Source organism: Odocoileus virginianus, chromosome 5 (assembly GCF_023699985.2).
Source record: "Odocoileus virginianus isolate 20LAN1187 ecotype Illinois chromosome 5, Ovbor_1.2, whole genome shotgun sequence".
NCBI lineage: Eukaryota > Metazoa > Chordata > Mammalia > Artiodactyla > Cervidae > Odocoileus > Odocoileus virginianus.
Genome location: NC_069678.1, coordinates 39,611,486 through 39,628,234, shown reverse-complemented (window position 1 = coordinate 39,628,234; position 16,749 = coordinate 39,611,486). Strand labels below are relative to the sequence as shown.

At 41.2% G+C, this 16,749-nt stretch overlaps 1 long non-coding RNA gene across 1 annotated transcript in view; it reads right to left on the bottom strand.

Annotated features, from left to right (window-relative positions):
* Positions 1 to 3,673: 3,673 nt before the first annotated feature.
* Positions 3,674 to 16,749, bottom strand: part of LOC139035055 (uncharacterized) — a 29,546-nt gene continuing 16,470 nt past the window's right edge. The window contains exons 2-3 of the long non-coding RNA XR_011487568.1: positions 7,256 to 7,373; positions 3,674 to 4,808 (exon numbers count right to left, since the gene is read on the bottom strand). This is a non-coding gene — a long non-coding RNA (uncharacterized lncRNA). The remainder of the gene's footprint in view (positions 4,809 to 7,255; positions 7,374 to 16,749) is intronic.

Below are 16,749 nucleotides of genomic sequence, written 5' to 3'. Positions count from 1 at the left end.
AATTTATGTTTATTATGATGACCTTGATTATTAAAGACAGATTAAAATGTAATCACTTCTTTGTTGGGAGATATGGTCTTTGTACTCAAGCATTTTGGAGATGGGTGGTTCATCTAGCCTCCAGATAACTTTTCTGTATTAATATCTCAAATCCTGAGCATTCACCCACAAAGATCTATTTGCTTAGGTTAAAGGGATTGACCCAGCTATAGTTCACCCTTGTCCTGCCCCTTTCTTTTCAGAACTGGAAGGAAACCCTGTCCTGCTATTAGTCCCAGACTTCTCCTCAATTTGAATGGTTGTATTAGAAGCCAGACAAGCATGAGGTTTTGTGAAATAGTGGCATCCGTTGGGGTTGAAAGGTATAGAATGAAATTACTTAAAATAGAAGTTCTTTTCCAAATGATTTCATATCTAAGATCTAATTTCATTTGAGAAATTAACTAGTTTAAATTGCAGAAGTTACTGTAGGTTTTTTTTTTTCCTTTCTCTTTTGCCTCTAATGGATAATTTGAAGGAATTGGCTTTTATATTAAGAAGATAAAATGTGAGTTGACAAAATTGCCTTCTGATCTTACCACCCAATGGAAGGGCTGTTAGAAAAAGGGTTGTCTGACAAGTCTTAGATCCCAAGGTACTTGAGGGCAGGAGCTATATACTAACATATATGCTATTCTCTTTTTCTGTTTAATGCAGAACCTTGCACAACTGGACACCATACACTTTCCTGTTAAATGATATGTGGGAGTTGGTTTGAAAAGAAAAAGCCCCAGCTAGAGCATTGCCTTCTTCCTTGGCCTTTGTGCTGGCTGTCTGCCTACATCTGGTCCTGGGCTGGATGGTCGTCCCCAAGGGGTATGGATACGGGTGGACTGGGTTAGAAAAGCTGGTAACGTGATGATGCGTTAGCTGGCTTCCGAGTGTCATGTGCATTTTATAGCTCCTGTCTGAACGCAGTGCCGTGCTTCTGGGATGAGGCCCAGTGAGTCATATTGGAGCTCTCAGCTTTTCCTCTTATGCGGTAACACCTATATCTGAGCATGAAATTGGCCCCAGGTGTGTCTATCCATGGTCTCTAATCCCATGAATAACCCCATTCTTTTGTTTATTTACTCATTCAATTTTTCTACCTATTCTTAACTTTGTAAAAAAAAAATCACTCCTTCAGTCTTTATTAGCAACCTATGTCCCCTTCCTTTTTCTTCACTTTGTTTTTACATTTTCTACGGGGAAGCATTGTGTTAAAATTGTCATAGCTATGATTTATTGTCTTCTGTGTATCTGGATCTATGCTTGGGACTTTAAATGAAAAATTATTTGTAAGAATTGTCATCACTGAACTTATTATATGCCAGGCCCCGTGCTAAGCGCTTTACAGACTTCATTTAATCTTTATAAGAAGCTTTTAAGTACTATTATTAAATCTATTTTATAAATGAGAAGATGGAGGATCAGTGAAGTTAACTAACTCGTTCAAAGTTACCCAGATAGAGGCAGCACCTAGAATCAGGTAGTCCAATGCTCGACACCATACTCTTAACCACTGCATTATATAGCCTCCCCTTAAATCTGTGATCATCCATATTCCTCATAACCATCCCATCAGGTCAGTATATTACTGTTTATATCTAATAAGGTCCATATTGTGATCTCAGGTCTGTTTGCTTCTAAAGTCTATACTCTTTCCACTCTCCGAAATGCCTTTGAGAAAGATAGACTCTGAATTAACCACCATCACCTACTCATTTGCTTCCTTCTCAGGAACAGAGAGACAGGCAGAATTACTCTTGCCACATGTAATGCCCAAGCAAGTCCCATGGTTTAGTACATTGGTTTACCAACTTCTTTAACCTTAGTATTCTTTCTTCAGATTTTATATGGTAACTCAGTTTGTACAAGAGCCCCAGACAGAACTATTGAGTCTGAACTAAGGATGGTGGACCAGTGCCCTTCCTGTACCCTCTGCTCTGCCTCTATGAGCCTTCTTCAGCTCCTTCATCAAAATTTGAAGGACACCGGAAACCACGGCTGCAATGTCACTGATCTCATCCTAAGTCAGGAACACATGGCAACCATCCCCAAGTGGATAGTTATTTGTCCTATCTCTGCATTTATCAGGCATTACATTATTCCAGAACATCAGTGATTTTGAAAGTATTGTTGTTATCCCAGCCAAAGACACATTTTCTAAGCTCATTTTTCTATAGATATCATTAAAAGAAATTTCTTGGCAAGATCAAATTAATAAGCACTCTTCTTGTGCCTATCAGTTCCCAGAATCCAAAATTCAATATGACATGGTAACTTCAGTTACGATTTAAATATATTTTTCTCAGTTTTCTGAGTGACTTAAATCCAGTCAGTTAGGGCCATTCATTCCAAGACTATAGTAAAACAACCTCCCTCAGGAACTCGAGCACCCAGGCCATATTCACATCATAAACGTAAGTTATGCTAGGGTTTTACTAAGCAACTAGAATAAACCACTGCTCACTTTCTTTCTACAGACAACTCAGAGGACATGTCACTCATGGACCTCAGCTTCTGGATTCCTTTATATAAAACCAAAAGAGATCATAGATAACTCACTGCAAAATTCTCATGCAAAATTTAGAGTATCATGAAGATGCATGTGAAGTTTTCTGGCTGCATCTACTATCTTTAACATTTTATTATCAAGTTAATTTTCTGAATTTGACCTTCAGAGATAATGATGGGAAAATCTGGCTCTTCTGAAGTGAAGGAGATGGGAAAGATTTCATACACATCTTTTAGGTTATGAGTTTATGGGATTGTGGCAAAGTATCCTATGTGCTCACAAATCCCACATCTTCATCTTTTAGCCACACACCTATGCATTTCCAAGCTTGCTGTGCAGTTTGCGGGTGCGCATGCGTTCTCAGTCACTCAGTCGTGTCCAGTTCTTTGTGACCCCACGAATTGCAGCTTGTCAGGCTCCTCTGTCCATGGGATTTCCACCAAGAATACTGCAGTAGGTTGCCATTTCCTTCTCCAGGGGATCTTCCTGACTCAGGAATCAAACCCGAGTCTCCTGCATTGGCTGTACACAGAGTCACCTGGGAAGCCTGCTGTGCAGTTAGGTGGCATCATATCACTGAGTTCTGGCCTATAGATGTTGGCAGAAGTGATGTGTGCCATTTCTAGGCTGACCCATAAAATCACCCTACACACCCTCAGTGGTTTCTCCTCTTATATTTTCTGGCTGAATAGAAAGGATGCTGAGAGCTTAGAAGAGGGTGGAACCAGAGGATGGAAAAAGTCTGAGTCTCCCAAAGACTATGCAGAGCAAACCCTCCTTCACCAACCTGCACTGGACTGTGAAATGAGCGAGAACCAAAATTTTATTGTGCAAAGCCTCTGAGATTTGGGGAATGCTTGTTACAGGACTTGGTTTACTCCAGCCCAGAGGTACAGTGAATAGAGCATAAGAGTTAGAGTCACACAATTCTGGGTTCTACACAAACTTTTCCACTTACCAGCTGTGTGACCTTGCGTAAATTACTTAACCTCTCAGAGTTTGAACTTCATTTGTAAAATGGGAATATAATAACACTTACCTCATAGGATTGTGGGAGAATGCTATGAAAACATGTGTATAGTGTCTGTTACATAGCAGGTGTAGCAAGATTACAAATTTACTCACACGATCCAATTGTACAAAGAAAGTGTAATTTCTTTATTTCTCTATAACTGACTGAATTTTTTTCAAGAACCTTCAGCCCTGGGGTAAGCAGGGAAACAAATGTGAACTTTAAATGAGCCAATTAACAATATGTCAATCTCCTTTGGTTTAAAATGATCTCTTTCAGGTAAATGCTCAGGTTTTCAGAATCTTCCTCCTCAAGAAGGGAGGTGGGGGCGTCTCTGTTGCTGTAGCAGTGGGGCATGATCCCAGCGTCTTCGTGCAGGCCCTTGGCTTCTCTCTGAGTCTTCACCGGCCCTGTAGGATCTTGTCTTTTCCCTGTATTGTTAGCGCTTGCTCAGCTGGCATCTGCCGTTGGAAACCTGAGATTCTTCTCTCTTAGCTTGGTATTGGCCTGAGGGCCCCTCTTTTGACCCAGCTGGTGCTGTGTAGCCCTCCAAGGTCTAGCTGTGATTCCCCCCTTGCTTCCCGGCCTGGCTGCCCTTGTCCACAGGGCCATTCTGCTCTGCCCTGCGGACTCCTCCGGTAACTAACTGCCCCATAAGTCAGTCACTTTCAGTTCCTTCTCTAGAGCATCCAGGAACTTTTGAACACTTTCTATACAAGAAGGGAAACTCCAGGAAATGTAAGTCAGTCTCTCTCAAAGCTTAACCATGATTTTGCTCTGCTGTGGCCATCATATGCTGGCGTGGGGTGGAGGCCATACTCTAAGACAATCCCTCCTGGGAGATTCAGACAAGGGCCTCTTTGCTTTTGGTATTTGTGGCTGACAGACTCTGGAGTGACCTCCTATGATCCCCACTTCCTGATTTTCATGCCCTTGTGTAACCTCCTCTTCTTGCATGTGGGTGGGCAGCCCTGTGATTGTATATCATTATATAAAACTTCATCTTGCTGGTAGATCATTCTACAGGCTTTTCTTGCTGACTTGATGAAATGGCCGTGGCCATGTTGATAATGGCAGGGAATTATAGATGAACTCTAGGAATTGTGGGTGAATTCTAGAATCTGGTGGGCTGGAGGGTCTATAAGTGTCAATAAGAAGCAAGAATCCTGAGTGAATTACTCCTCAGAAGGTCTTCAGATGAGAACACAGCTTTGTGACATCTTGATTACAGCCTCGTAAGATGCTTAAGGAAAGACCCTGTGGGGATAATAAATGCACGTGATTTAAGCTGCTAAGTTTGTAGTAACTGGTGCAGCAGTGGCTGACTGTGAAGAACTTTGGCTCAGAGAAACTGTTCACAGCATGTGTGACTCATCATTTATCCTCTCCCTTTGTCCCCTTATGCTTTCCACAACCCACAGGGGGATAGAAGGACAGATTTTAATTTTCCTTTTCACTCTGGTGGGAGGACCCCTCCTTCTCCCCCTCCCCCCAACACACAGCATTACTTCCTCCTGCCTGAAGTGACATTCATTTTTCTCTACATCCTTTGTGATCAATATATAGAGTGGCTGCTATGAAGCATAGTTTAGAAGAAGAGGTAAAATGTATACAGAGGATTGATACCTTAAAATTATCATCCTCATGACATAGATCATTATATATAGTTTCCTCACCCTTAGACTCAGTTGATATGAACCTCATTGTTTTCCAGGTCAGAAAGCTACTCAAACCATTTTTCACTCTAACTTTCTCTTGAGTTTTTCCCTATCTCAAACTTCTCTTGGCATGAAGGAGGCCATCAAAGCTGGGTGACCACCCACTGATATAAATATGGCTTGCTATAAATGCTCAGAGAGTCTGGTTTCCCATGGGAATGCATCTGTTGGAAAGATCATCAGGATAAGCAACTATCTAGTTTGGGTTCATGGGCCACAGTCACAGGGTATTACAGCTGAAAAAGTATAAAGTCCAAATGTTCTCATTTTATAGAAAAAGGAAATTGAGGCCCAGGGAAGTGAAATGACTTGCAAAACCCCATCATGTTGGTTATTCCAAAGCTGGAACCAGAATATGAGCATTCCTATAAGCAGTCTATGCACCAGTTAAGATATCATGTACAACTACAAATACGTGTGCAGCGGAAAATTCTTTATGAAGCAACTTTTGTCAGAGTGGATTATTTTTTTAGGTCCACTTTCTCAAGACCTCTTTTTTTTGCAAGAATTAAGTTTTTATTCTTTTCTGTTAGTAAAAGAAATCTTCCCAGGAAAAGTCAAAGAATAGCTGCTTTCCTCTGAGCTGCTAAATGGTGATAACAGCTGTGGGAATTCGTCCCCTCACACTCCAGGGAGTGAGCCATGGGGCATTTACAAATTTTGGGTTTCAGTGGGGTTGTCTAGACCCGGGCAGTCTGCTAACCTTGGCCGGAGATAGAATTTTTAAACTGTGCTTTTATGTATAGTCTCTTCTTTCTCTTTTTTCCTCTTAAGAAGGGGAGCTAAACTTTATTTTTTCTTTTTAGCCTTGAGTTTCTGACAAAGCCCTGGAAATATGAATACAGCCTTTGTGAAAATGAGTGAGAATCTTCTTTTAAAACAATTCTTTTATCATTTTTATTCATTTTGCAGAGATTCTTTTCACTCCTAGAACTAGAAAACAGTTTGGGTCATAGAGAATAACCTTTTGAAAGAATGTTGTTATTTTATTATTAATTCTCCTAAGAGACCACCTTGCAGACGAGTAGCTTGAGACATTGCAAAGGCTGCTTTGTTTTATCCTTTCGGGTCCTAACAACAGTGGGTTTATGACATCAGCGTGGTGCCACTTTCTGGTTTTATGTGAGATGGTGCGGTGTTGGTTGTGGAGTCAGACAGAACAGGGTTCAGAGCTCCATGACTTGAGGTGACTTATTTTGCTACTTTGTCTTAGTCTCCTCCAATGTAAAGTGAGGGAGGAATAATAGTGCTTAGCTCATATGTGTGTGTGCTCAGTTGCTTTAATCATGTCTGACTGTTTTGCAACCCCATGGACTGTAACCCACCAGGCTTCTCTGCCCATGGAATTTTCCAGGCAAGAATAGTGGAGTGGGTTGCCATTTCCTCCTCTAGCGGATCTTCCGTACCCGGGGATGGAACTCGAGTCTCCTGCATTGCAGACAGATTGAGTGTTCTTGCCTGGAGAATTCCATGGACAGAGGAGCCTGGCGGGCTACATTCTATGGGGTCTCAAAGAGTCAGACACTACTACTGAGAGACTAACATTTCACTTTTCTTTACCACTGAGCTATGGTGGAAGCCCGAGCTCATAGAAATGTTAGGAACATTAAGTAAAGATAAGAAATACAGCACACCTAGCACAGGGCCAGGCACATGGTCATAACGTGCAGGACACCTTATTAGAATTCCAGTGTGTATTTGATTGTTCATATTCCCAGCTGGACTAAAGAGTCCATCAAAGAAGGAACTGTGTCTGTCTTGTTCAATTTATAATCCCAACATCCCTCTTAGTGCTTAATACATAGTAGGTACTCAGAATGGATTTATGTGAATAAATGAATGAGTGAAAACTGATAACTCTTCTTAGTGGTCTCTTGAGCTTGTGCCACACCCCAGCAGACCACATAGACCAGCTGAGTCCTCTCAGCCGCTCCTTGTCCCATAGACACACACAGATGTGGGTACCAGCTACTTCAGGCTTCCTACCTGGGACAGATTTAGTTCACATTCAGGAATCTGAGGCTTTCCTTCAGCATCTGGCATTGACTGGAGCTTGCAGAAAATTATAACAGCTTGAGGTTTAAGAACAATATCTGAAGAAGAGCTAGAAAGAGCAAGTGTTAAAATAATTTTGTTAGAAAAACAAAATTTCTTATAACTTAGTTCTCAAAATTCAAAACCTAATGTGAACCCCTCATGAGTTCAATAATTTCCAAGGAAACTGAGGCTTTTAATGTTCCTGTTCCATTATAGATAATTTCCTTCTCATAGGAGGCCTCTAACAGCACTTGAGATAGAAATAAAAATAGTCCAAGGAGAGAGAGTGGGAGAAATAAAAAAGGAACATAAGATGGAGGCGAGATAGATCCCCAGGAGAAGGAGAGTTTTGTAAACAAGCTCTGAATGGCGATTGGATTCATCCTTGTGTCACTAAGGCCCAGCACAGAGAGTAGACATGTGAGCCGATCAGCACAGATTCTTGAGCCAAAGGGGGCCTGAAGGGTGAAGCGATGTAGGATGAGACTTAAAGCTAGAGCAGGAAAGACCACAATGGGCCAATGTCTACTCCCTGGGCCAAGGAACAGAAGGAGGAAGACAGATGCTTGGGAGGAAAAAAGACAAGACGTTGGAGTGAGAGGCTCTTCTCCCCTTTTTACTTCTTACTCTTTTGGTTTCTTTATTTAAGAAAAGCAACAAGGGAGAACTATCAAGAGCAGAAGATCCTAGAAGGAGTTGAAGGCGGAAGAGGGAGATAAGAATAAATTCCTTGTTCTACTTTCACTCTGATGATATTAACACTTGAGTCTAATTCTCCACTGCCTTCTCCTCTTCCTATTTACCTATGTTCACATTTGTCTCTCTCACTAGACTACAAGCAACTTGAGGGCAGAAAATTTTTTTCTTCCTCTTTATACTCATCTGAGGAGTGCCTGGCTCATTTGTTGCTTGTTGAATTGAGTTGGCAAGAATAGTTGATGATATCTGTGAGTGGGTGCTTCCATATAAGGAAACTCCATCATTCAGTATAATGGGACAGTCAACCCTTTCCCCTCTACTGGTTGCATTTGGGATATACACAATAAGGAAAAGAAAACTGTAAACTAAAGGGGGAAATTTTTGTACTTCCACAGTGATGAAAGAAACCACTGGAGTAATATAATCAAAGCAATATACTATGACATGTCATCTCTACCCTTATGGTTGTTAAAGGGAAAACATACCTCTGAGTGAGTCAAAGGGCACTCAGGAGTGTGCACTAGTTTTTCTCCATAATCTACTAGTTCTTATCTCGACTGAGTTACCCTATGGGTAGAAGGTAATCCAATGTCTTTCAGTTGTAAAATCCTATCTATCATAGCCCATTTAATGTTAGAAAAGGTAATATCATGCCCGGGGATATGGTTAAAATATTTTAAAAACAGAGTCACTAGATGAGTGGAAGGATATGGAGAGGGAACGAAAACCAGGGCAAGGGGACAGAAGCAGAGGCATGAAAAAGACCAGGCACTGGAGAATAATACAGCCGCATTGCTCTTAACTGTGATGTGTATGACAGATCAAACCTACACTTCTGCATCTGAGGTGGGAAGATGTGGTTTCAGCTAAGTTGTAAGTTGGCCTTTTGAGTGATGGGGAAAGTACCACATATTTCTATGTGAGATCAAGTTCTTAGCCTTTTCCAAAATATAGAGTTCCCTTTAATAATCTGGATCTTGAAAGTTTTCATTAAAAGAAAAAAAGTTGTAACTGTGTATGGTGATGGATGTTAACTTATTGGCAATGGATGGACTTATTGTGGTGAAAGAAAGTGAAGTCGCCCAGTCGTGTCCGACTCTCTGAGACCCCATGGACTGTAGCCCACCAGGCTCCTCCATCCATGGAATTTTCTGGGCAAGAGTACTGGAGTGGGTTGCCATTTCCTTCTCCAGGGGATCTTCCTGACCCAGGGATTGAACCCGGGTCTCCTGCATTGCGGGCAGATGCTTTACTGTCTGAACCACCAGGGAATCTTATTGTGGTGACCGCTCTCAATATATACAAATATCAAATCATTATGTTATACACTTGGAACTAATATAATGCTATGTCCATTATAGCTCAGTTAAAAAACATCTGATGAAATATAGATTTTTTTCCAGAAAAAAACACAGACATCCAAAATTTTACCTGCAATTTTGGAGGTTCACAGACTCCTGCAGTCCATTCACTAACTCTGTGGCAAGGTCCCTTTTGGCCGAAATAGTCTCAGTGTCCCTTCTGTCTTATCCAAGTTTCCAGCTTTCAGTTGCCGTTTACCCCAGAGCAAATGAGACCCAAGTGGTCCCCGTCTCTGGGTAGGGGGTTATCTTGTGTCTCTGCTCTGCATTTTTGGAGCAAAACACTTGGCCTTCCAGAAATAGGAACTGCTATTGATAACAGAGGTTCGGCTGAGGCAATCTGAAATGGTTTTTCTCTCAAAGCTCTATGGGCAACGAGTGGAAGAAGCACTGCAAACACTACTGGGTTACAGGAGTCCATCAAGTGGTATGTGGAGATTAGTGGTGAAGGGAGGGGAAGAAGGACATTCACATAGCATGCTACTGTGTCCTGTCACACATCTGTTTTCGAGCTGTGGCGTGCTTCAGACTAGAACAGGTAAGTATAGAAAAGGCTCAGGAATGGCAAACAGAATTCATCTTCCTTTCCAGTTCCTATAGACTGTGTGTTAGCTAGTTACATGGAGTCCCTCAATGAATCACTCCTCCTAGTAGTCACACCATTGTGAAATCTTCCCTCGAATCGAGGCTGCTCCTCTGATATGCTTTAACCAGATACAGAGGAGTCAGGAAGAGAAGAACTGAGGTTTTCCAGCTGATGGCCCAGCTGAACTGCCCCCAGACAGCCAGCACCAGCTGTCAGCACGCGTCATCATAAACAGTCTCGCCAGTTCAGCTTTCAGATAACGTGACCCAAGCATCATGACATAGGGTAGAAGAAACATCTAGCTGGGCCTAGTCAGCCCACAGAACAGTGAGAAACAAAAGAAATAGTTGTTATTTTAAGTCACTTAGCTTTGGGGTGATTTGTTATTCAGCTGGGCTTCCCAGTTGGCTGCCTGCCAATGCAGGGGATGTAAGAAACAGGGATTCGATGCCTGGGTTGGGAAGATCCCTTGGAGGAGGGCATGGCAACCCACTCCAGTATTCTTGCCTGGAGAATCCCATGAGCAGAGGAGCCTGGTGGGCTATGGTTCATGGGTCACAAAGAGCTGGACACAACTGAAGCGACTTAGCACACACGCACACATGCATTATACAGCTAAGGTAAGTCTAACAGGTTGCTATTCTCAGAATACTGTGTTAGGATGGATTTTTAGGTCATATCCAGACTTGGCTGGAAATATTCCATGACTGATTGCCAATCTCTCATTGGCGCAGGAAGAGAGAGTGGAATCCTGTGTAAAAAAGAGACTGGAATTATAAAATTACAACTTATATTATCTCAGTAGAGCTCAGAAGGAGCAGTTGGCAACTTTTTGTGAGAAAGTTATGACTTAGAATAAAAATAAATAAAAACTTGGCTTTTCATTAGCTCTGAGATTTTTCTGTGTTCTGAAATTTGGCTTTGTTGATTTCTGAAGAACTTTAAACCAGGACAACAGATAGGAACTCAGTGAAACGGTCATGCCTAGTAAGGCCTGAAGGATTGTCACCAGGATTCACTCTTCTCTGATTGCTACGTATTATCTCTCCCTCTAAGGTCAGGGATGTAAATAGCATGGAGGGTCCTTGGAACGGTTAGCATTCTTGCAGATTGTACTGGCCAAAGTCCAGTGTAATATAGAGGTGCTGAAAATGTTTGTACAAACCTCACTTGCTCACTCACTAATTCATTTTAATTTGTCTACAGTTTTATGGTATGTATCTTTTTCTCTATGCCAAATATCTTTGCAGGGACTGCAAAGAAGTAAACAAAATATAAGCTTTAAGTTGTGGCCCCTATCTTCAAGGAGCTCATGTTAAAGCAATTTGGACATTACAGCAGAATAAGAATAATATAGCCACAATAGAGGCTCTTGTTATAAGAGTAAGCACTATGTGCCACTGTATCTCATGTAATCTTCTAAAATTTTTTTAAATTAATTTTAATTTTTTATAACAGCTTTATTAAGATTAATTCACATATCATATATCAATTCCTTTAAAGTGCATAACTCAGTGCTTTTAATATACTTACAGAATTATGTAATCATCATCACTATCTAATTCCAGAACATTTTGATCACCCCAAATAGAAACACCTACCTATCAGCAATGACTCCCTATTTCTCTCACCCCTCTCCCCCTGGCAACCACTGATTTACTGTACTTTGTGGATTTGCCATCTGGAACATTTCAAACAAATAATTCAGTATGTGGCCTTTTGTGTCTGTGTTATTTCACTTAACATCTTTTCAAGATTCATCCATGTTGTAGCATCTATCAGTATTTTCTTTCTAAGTCAAATGATATTCTGTTGTATTGATATGCCATATTGGCTTCTTCATCAGCTGATGGACATGTATGGAGCTCTCACTTGTTGACGGTCATGAATAATGCTGCTATGAACATTGGCACAGGTTATTGTGTGGAAATATACTTTTTATTCTAATAGATATTTATATAAAAGCTAAATTGTTGAGTCATGTGGTAACTATGCTTAGTTTTTTTAAAGAACTGCCCAACTATAACTGCCTGTCTTTTATTTTAGCCCATCCTACTGGATGTGGGCTTCCCTGGTGGCTCAGAGGTTAAAGCGTCTGCCTGCAGTGCAGGAGACCTGGGTTCGATCCCTGGGTTGGGAAGATCCCCTGGAGAAGGAAATGGCAACCACTCCAGTATTCTTGCCTGGAGAATCCCATGGACGGAGGAGCCTGGTGGGCTACAGTCCACGGGGTCACAAAGGGTCAGAAACGACTGAACGACTTCACTTTCAGTGGATGCGAAGGTGCATCTCATTGTGGGTTTTACTTGTATTTCCTTAATAATTAATGATGCTAAGCATCTTGTGCTTATTGGCCATCTGTGTGTTTCTTTGGAGAAAGAAACATATTTAAATCCTCTATTTTTAAATTGGGTTATTTTTTATTGTCCTTTTACTGTTCAGTTTTATGAGTTCTTTATATATTCTTTACAAATTCCTTATCAGGTATATGATCTGCAAATATTTTCTCCTATTCTGTGGTTGTGTTCTCACTTTCACAGGGTCCTTTGAAGCTAGCTGAAAATTCTTTAATTTTGATGTCATCCAATTTATCTATTTCTTCTTTTATCTCATGCTTTTGATGTCATTGAGAAATCATTTCCTAATGCAGGTCCATGAAGATTTATTCCTATGTTTTCTTCTAAGAGTTTTATAGTTTACCTCTTATATTGAGGTCTAAGTTCCATTTTGAGTTAATTTTTATATATGATGTGAGGTAAGGGTTCAACTTCATTCTTTTGCATGTGGATATTCAGTTGTTTCCGGACCATTTGTTGAAAGACTATTTTTTGCTGTTGAATAGTCTTGGCATCCTTGTAGAAAATCAATTGACCATAAAAAATGTAAGGATTTATTTCTGAACTCTCAATTCAATTCCATTGACCTATATGTCTTATGTCAGTCATTTAATCTTTATAACAGCTATATGAGGAAGGTACAACTAAAGGCTCAGACTTTGAGCACTTCACTTTCTTCAATATGTTGTAATTAATATGCAGCAAATCAAAGACAGGCTTTCCCTGGTGGCTCAGTGGTAAAGAATCCACCTGCCAATGCAGGGTTCGATCCCTGGGTTGGGAAGATTCCCTGGAGGAGGAAATGGCAACCCACTAGAGTATTTTTGCCTGGAAACTCCCATGGACAGAGAAGCCTGGCAGGCTATAGTATGTGTGTGCATACTAGTTGCTCAGTTGTGTCTGACTCTTTGTGACCCCGTGGACTGCAACCTGCCAGGCTCCTCTGTCCATGGGATTCTCCAGTCAAGAATATTGGAATGGTTTGCTGTGCCCTCCTCCAGGGGATCTTCCCAACCCAGGGATCGAACCCGTATCTCCTGCGTTGCAGGCAGATTCTTTACTGTCTGAGACGATCCCTTGGAAAAGGGATAGGCTATAGTACATGGGGTCACAAAAGAGTTGGACACGACTTAGCAACTAAATAACAACAACAACAACAAAATAGACTGGAAAAGTAAGTTGAGGATAGATCATGAACTCTTGGCCCCACTACCAAGGAGTTTGGGTTTTCTCTTGGAAGCAACTGAGAAAGAATGGTAGGTTTTATATAAGGGAATTAGGTATTTATGTAACTGGCTGCTCAGAGCAGGATGGTTTAGAGTAGGAGGAAATAGAGGCAGTAAAACCAGATTTAGAGTTCTTGTGAGTGAGATGATGATAAAAGCAGGGATGGAGAGAAGAGGGAAGTTATCTAGGATGCTTGATTGACAGGACCAGTGATTGATTTTCAGTGGGGGAGAGGAGGGTGGAGGGAGAAGGGAAAGGAAAAGAAGGGATAAAAATGGGAGGAGAGGGAAGAGAAAAAGAAAGAAAAGAAACAAACATTTTTGAAGGTCTAGCATATGAGAGCCTTCTTAATCTATTTCCATTTTCAGGTGAGAAAGTATATTCAGAGAAATTTAAAAAATTGTTCAGTCCCAGATCTGCTGATCAGTGGCTGAGACGGGTTTCAAATTTAGTCCTCTTTGACTCCCGAATCCCATCTTTCCTCCTCACCACATTGTCAAGGATTAAAGTTCAGATTTTTGGTAGAGGTGGGAGGATGAGTACTGATACCATCTATAAAGAAAAAGAGAGAAAAGAGATGGCTTTAAAGCAAAAGAGCAGAGATTAATTTGGGGACGCATGATGTTTGAGGTTGCTGTATGACACCAGTGTGGCACAGGTGAAGATGACCTACATGTGATTAGACATATGAAACCAAAGCTCAGGAGAGGCACAGAGCTTAAGATTCCATCCTAGAACTCACTTCCTACTTCTGAAATTTTGGGTGATGCTATGGGAAGCAGCTGAGATTGTCCAAGGAACCAGTAGGAGTGTGACGAGAGATAAGGGAGGAAATGGTCCAGTGTATCAAAGACGAGAGATGACAGAGCCTGGGCATCTTCCTTGGTGGCATGAGTCCATGGGCACACCTGCCTTGTACCCACAGAAATGTGGCTTCCAGGCTTCAGAAAGGCTTGAAAGACAGCAGTGGGGGGCCCTTTCTTTCCTGCAATGAGCACTCAATAAATGAGCATTATTATTGTTGTTGTTGTTATTACTCTGGTTATGATTATGCACAGAGCAAAACTCAGCAACTATTTTTCAAGAGTAAATTTCATACAGTCCTCTTCAGAGGCAGGACTATGGGATAAAATAATTTCCTGTCCCTTCTGGGTCCAGAGCTCCATAATTCTCTCTATTATTGACTAGTGAATAAGAACTATCTTGAAATTTGATGCCTGGCACAGAAGCTATCATTATACTTCCAAATTTTATTGAGGAAATATTTGAATCCAAACAGAGACTTTCATTTTGTTGACTTTAAAGAAAGCTTCATTCATATTCACCCAGCAAATATTCGTTTAGCACTTGCTCATATAAACAGTCCTATGATAAGTGCCATGGTAAAGCCCTGTAAGTACAAAATCTCTGTCCTTGGGCAGTTTGTAATCTGGGTAAGAGAAAGGATGAACATACCTGCAAATGGAGTGGGTAACTAACCAAAGTCAGCAAAGCAATTTATGGTTAAATTGTAGACAATAAAAATTATAGGAGGGAGGGGAAAGATAGAAAGAGAGACAGAGACAGAGAGGCAGATAGACAGACACTACAGAAAAGAAGCATGAAGCTAGCCTCGAGATTGGTTATGATTTGGCTAGTCAGAGTTGAGGCAAGTCCAGGAGGGAGAAAAGGGAGATCTCAGTAGAAATGAGGAAGGAAAGACGGTTGAATTGTGCGCCTATGAAAGCAAGAGTGAGGTAGCCTGAAGGAAGCAGGGCATGGTAGAGGTGCAGCCTTAGGGGCTCAGGTAGAAAGGGAAGGGGAGGGTTCCAAGTCAGAGGCCCACAAATGTGCCCCCAGCTGCCCACTTGGACCAGGTTCATCATTTCATATGGATGCCATCTTCTCCTCTGTAGAAAGTATTATTTACGGCACCTTGTTCTCATTCCAACCTTTGGAGATGCCTATTTTGGAAGAAACATGGTTACCAGTTTCTCCCAACTATTGAAGAAACCCATTCACTGCCACATACATGGGTCTTTGCAGTTTTGTACATTATCCAGAACTTTTTACTGTTATTGGAATGTCTCCCTTTCACTCCCTTTCCTAAAGGCATGAAGCCTGCCCAGGGTGCTGCCATGTTAGGAAGCAGAGGCAAGTGGTTCTGAGGACAATTGATGCTGAGAGGCTGATTTTTTCTCCCCCCAGCTTCTGATTTCTCTCGCTAGTGTTTTGTGTGTATTCTGTTTATTAGGGATGTAAGCTCCCGTAGAGGGGCCTGTGCTTTGTGTAGCTCCTGGATGGCCAAGGATGGGGCTGAGGGAAAGGTTTCTTAAATACCAAGCAACACTTGGAGGATTTATATACAAATGAGTCAGAAATATGGAGATTAAATTTTCGCTGAGATGCACATGAATTAAGGAGAAAAGTGTTTGAGGCAATTGAAAAAGAAATGCCACAAAACTTAAAGCATATGGAAAATAATACAAGATGTTGGAGAAATCTCAAAACGGATGGGGTTTGGCCTAACTAGTCCTTGGAGCCCCTCCTCTTTTCACAAAAATCTCATCATTTCAAGAAATTAACATGACCTTAGAGATTAGCTGAAAAGGGTCCATCTCTCCAGGTTTGACTGGCTCATCCCCAGTCTAATTGTTCATGTTTTAATTTTTTTTTTTACCTTGTTCTGTGGTTCATGTCTAAATACTCGAAGATGTTTATATTGCATACATTCAGCTTTAATTGGCCCTTAAAAGAAGGTGTTGATTAGAATCTGCTCAACATCAACAGCTAGCTCACACAACATTCTGTAATTACTGTTTATTAATTTAGTTCAAGTGGCATAGTTGAAAGCCCTGTTCAGATGGGAGAAGTAAATTGTCACTGGTATTGAATATGTAAATGATGTGCATTGTAAATTTCCATGAAGAAATGTTTAAAGTTAAATGCTGTGCATATAAACCCTTCTGGTTTTATCTAACCTGGCCCTTGGAGTTGAATCAGGTTTTTACTCAGGAAACAGAAGGCTCTAGAACCTGGTGGAGGTCCCCTGGGCGGGCCATTGCCTCAGGGTGGTACATCTCACCTTGAGTTTGTAAAATGAGATTTTGTAATCAAGTTTTGTTGTGTGTGTTCCCTTTTTCGTGAAACAAGGCAACGCTAATGCACTCTCTTTATCCTTGTTCATAAAGCCCTTGCATGGAGTCCCCAGCAGATTTTCTAAGGCTGTTTAGCAATCCAGCAAATTCCTTTGCT